The following is a 4,526-nucleotide window of genomic DNA, read 5'->3' as shown; positions in this document are numbered from 1 at the left end:
TTTCCATAAATTTAGGCCTGGACTTTGACTAGGCCGTTAAAAATCTGAATACATTTTGAACCAAGTTATTCTAAAGCAGTTCTGGCTGTATGTTCACAGTTGTTATGCTACTGAAATGTAAACCTCTGGTTATTCCATCAACTACAACCAGGTTCCTTGTCCCTGTGGAAGAATAGCATCTCCACAGCATGATTCTGCCACCTCCATGTTTCACCGTAAGGATAGTGCACTCAGGAGGGCACTGTTCGAGTTATACACCACATACTGTAAAGTGCTTTGCATGTACAGTAAAAATGTATTTTGGTCTCATCTGACCAGAGTACCTTCTTCCACATGGTTGCCTCATCCCCTACATGGCTTTCTTCTTGGCACTCTCCCATTTAGAAAAACAAACGTAAATTTTCCTCTGCTTCATATTTATGTGCCGTTTTGTGCTTCTGTATTATACAAAATCCCAATAAAGTACACTGTGAAATTAGTGATGCCAACATGAAACATCCTGAAACTGTCAAGGGGTGTGAATACTTTCAAATTAGGCACAGGCTGTTAATTATGCAACAATAGGATAAGGGATACATGTAGAAGATAAATGTCAAACAATCATTTTAAATGTAAGCTTAACTTCTAAAAATACAAAAAAAAACTGCTTAACCCTTTATATGCCCACTGCTCTTCCTCATTAAATATGCCAAATATTACGTGTAAATATTGCCAAAGAATGTTTTCCCTTTAACTTGTAAATTTTCAGCCAATTAAAAAGAAGAAATTTCAATATGGGAATTTGCGTTAGAAGAAATGCAATAAAACCCTAAACATATACAATGTCAAAGACCTATTTTTTATCCCCCCAAATCTGAAAAGTGCACCATTTTCAGCTCTCCTTATTAGAGCGGATTGCTTATCATCTGCTTCAGAGAGGGCCCGTATAGCATAGCTGACAGCAGTAAAGGAGAGCTGCACACATGAACTCTTCACTAACGCTTTTCCTACGCTAACCAGCTGTCCCCCTGTGGTTTCAGCCTCAGCTAAAAGCTTTGAAATGTCCTTCAAGGCATGGAGGAAAAAGAAAAAAAAAATAAGACAACATGCACACCGCTTTGGGTAAAATCCTATTTGTACACTGTAATTACACTTTGAAAAGTTGCAAAGTTTAAAGTTTCGAGACCTTCATTTTTCTCTTCTCATTTCGGATATTGATCCGGCTCTAAAATGCATGTGAGGCGGGGTTGTTGTACAGAACAAAGAGGGCTCTCATTACATGTTGCGCCTCAGACAACTTTGAATCCTTCAGATTTGATTTGCTTGCGCTATCAAGGGACACATAAAGGAGAATGCAGTCAATAATTTTCACAACTGTGGAACCACTGCTAATCTTCACTTAACAACAAGGCCAGAGGCACTTTGAATGGGGTTATTAAGAAGGTAGGTGGAGGTTTGGAAAAATGGGTGTCTCTGATGTATTTCTTACAGAAAATAAAAAGAAACATCTGTAAAAACAGTGACAGACAAGCCCAGAAAAGTTAGCCTCGCAACTGCGCTACTGTCTTTTATTCAAAGGTAACATTCTCGCTTCAAAATACAATTTCTGGAAGGCATCTTTTATGCTGCAACTGAGTGATTATGTTCAAAATAGAGGCAGAGGCATAAATGCGTAAAGATATATTTTTTAAAAAAACAAAAAAGAAAAGAAGCAAAAGTAGTGTTTACATCTGTTGTTTCTCATGACCGAAAGGGGACAAATTAGTCTGGACAAAATTTGTTGCGTTGGCTGCGTGATAAGTGTAATTGCCCAGCAACACTGTATTTACAGAAACACAAAGTAATTAAGTTGTTGCTTTTGATTGCAGCGCTTGTGCAAGTAAAAATAATTCCAAGGGAAACTGTTTCTGTGCCATTAAGATAGGGCCCCGTTATCATGTGAAACCAAATGTTTCTTCATACCTAAATGACCTGCTTATCTGTCTGGCATGAAATATCCCAATATAGAATATAAATTTTATTTCCTCTCTGCCGGTGTCAAATACTGTGTCCATTATATAAACTGACCTCTACTTTTGTTGCCCTCTTGCAGTCCGGGAGAGGATACAGCGAGGAAGCCATACAGCCAGAGACCACTTACGTAAAGCAGTAATCAATAAGGATTTCCAGCTCCGCTCACACCAGGTGCTCTGTCAAGCCACTTTGGAAGAAATGCAACAAAAAAAAAAAAAAAAAAAAACACAAAAGAGAGTGGAATTAAGTACAGATGTGTTATTGTTAGCCATGCAAAGAAAGTCTGGATAAAATTTGTAAGAGGACACATTAAATTAAATGTGCACAGCTAGTCTCCTGAACATAATTGTGGTAATGAGCAGTTTGTGTATGGAGTTTTAATTTGCATAAGAGACATAAATTAAAAAACATAACAGGATGTAGATGTTCATTTTAAGTGGGAGGAATTTTTGATGTCATGTAACTGTGGAAACGAGACAAGCGTAAAGTGCCTTGCAAAATATTCATACCCGTTTCATTTTTCAGTTTCCGTCACGTTACAAGGACAGACTTTACTGAATCTCCAGGAGTAAATTAAATCCACTGGAACCAATTGCCTTAAGCAGTCCGCTCATTTTGAAGTAAAGTCAACTTGAATACATTTTATTCTCAGTATAATACCAACTGGTTTTGCCTCAAAGGGTGTTTTTTTTTTTTTAGATAGAACATTAGTGAAAAAAAAACATCGTGAAGACTAAAGACCACAGATAGGTTAGGAATAAGGTTGCAAAGATCTTCAAAGCAGGGTTGCATCATTAAACAAAACCCTAAGCTTTGAACATCTCACAGAAATCTGTTAAATTCATCATCTGAAGACATGGCTGTCCACCAAAAGCTACAGGAGAACATTAATCAGAGGAGTAGCCAAGAAGCCCTCGGCACCTCTGGAGGAGTTGCAGAGATCAACAGCTCAGATGGGAGAAGCTGTTCACCTACTGGTTGTTAGTTGCAGACTGCATATATCTAGTATTTATGGAAGAGTTGTTAGAACACAGACATTGCTGGAGGAAAAAAAAGGCATAAGAGGCCCTGTTAAATGTTTGCCAGAGAAGGGAACAAATAAATACAGGTCAGTTCTGCAAGAAGTTTTTCTGCAAAAGATTTGAGACTGGGACGAAGGGTTGCCTGCCAGTAAAACAAAAGACCCACCAGGGTGTAGTTTAGATTAAAAGACTATTCATGTGGTTGGACGACACAGAGATCCAGGCCACATCCAACTGTGGCAAGACCTGAAAATTGCTGTTCTCTTCATGCCGCCTGACTAAGCATGAGCTATTTTGCAAAGAACCTAGTTTGGGCACTGATTTTAGTCTCTAGATGGTAATGTCAGTAGAAGCATATTCCAAAGGATTCACACGTGTAATTGCAATAAAACTTTGTTCCAACAGGTGGGAACTGAATACACACACTACCTTTCCCAGCCACAAACGTAACAATGAAAATGTAATTGCCAACAGTCTTTGTCTTATTAATCGGTGCAATGGGTGAGAATGATTATTATCATCCGAAAAGCTTGTTATTTAATGAGGTTATATTTATTTTAAAAATACATTTGAGAATCACTCATAATGTAGTTTAGTTTTATGCACCGCTACTAAAATTGTCTACTTTGTTTTCCACCGTGAAAATCTGAAATAATCATAAATTAATACAATTTAAATATAGCTGCCACTGTCTCGGATCAGCATGAATTAAAGAACGTCAAATTTAACACACGGCTAAACACAGATTTCCAGATTTAAAGATTTTAAATTAGCTGCTCGCAACACAGTGCCTGGAATGTACCTTTAAGTATTTCCCCTGCGTTGTTTAAAGGCGAACAGGGAATCCAAATGGTCAAAGAAACGAAGTTTATCCGTGTTTTCCTGGCTTTCCATTTAACAGGTGTGAATGATTGGCAATCAGGTGTGTCACTCGCGACTGAGCCAGCTCAGTATGCTAGCTCGTTATGTTACCAAACAGGGCAGCTCTGATGTTTATTGCTGAATAGAATAGAATAGAATAGAATAGAATAGAATAGAATAGAATAGAATAGAATAGAATATACAAGAATAACAAAACTGATGAGGTCCAGGATATTGCAAAAAGAAAAGGTTGTGGCGAAGGAGGAGTGGTATTTGATGCCTCTGTCTGGGGGAGTCATACTTGCTAGTAACCGTCTGCACAGACACTGGTAATTCATTTTAGCTTAAGCTTTCAGTTCTGCTTTTTATATTAAATAATATGGAAAATATTACAAAAAATATTTAGTATTTTTCCTTTTCATAGTATTAATAGTCTACTCTTATAAAGACTTTGTCACATTAATTAAAATAATAAAAAGAAGGTATTAGATGAATAATAGGCAGAAATAATACTCAGAAAGGATGAAAAAAAATCGATTCTTGTCAGTGATTGTAGCCAAAAGCTAAGATCCCAGAAAAGCACCGGAATTCTCATCACCGGGAGCGAACTTTTCGAAAAAATCTCGCGATAGTCTAGTGTGGTTACCAGGG

The sequence above is a fragment of the Xiphophorus maculatus genome, chromosome 7, assembly GCF_002775205.1.
Source record: "Xiphophorus maculatus strain JP 163 A chromosome 7, X_maculatus-5.0-male, whole genome shotgun sequence".
NCBI lineage: Eukaryota > Metazoa > Chordata > Actinopteri > Cyprinodontiformes > Poeciliidae > Xiphophorus > Xiphophorus maculatus.
Note: the sequence above shows the minus strand (reverse complement) of the source record.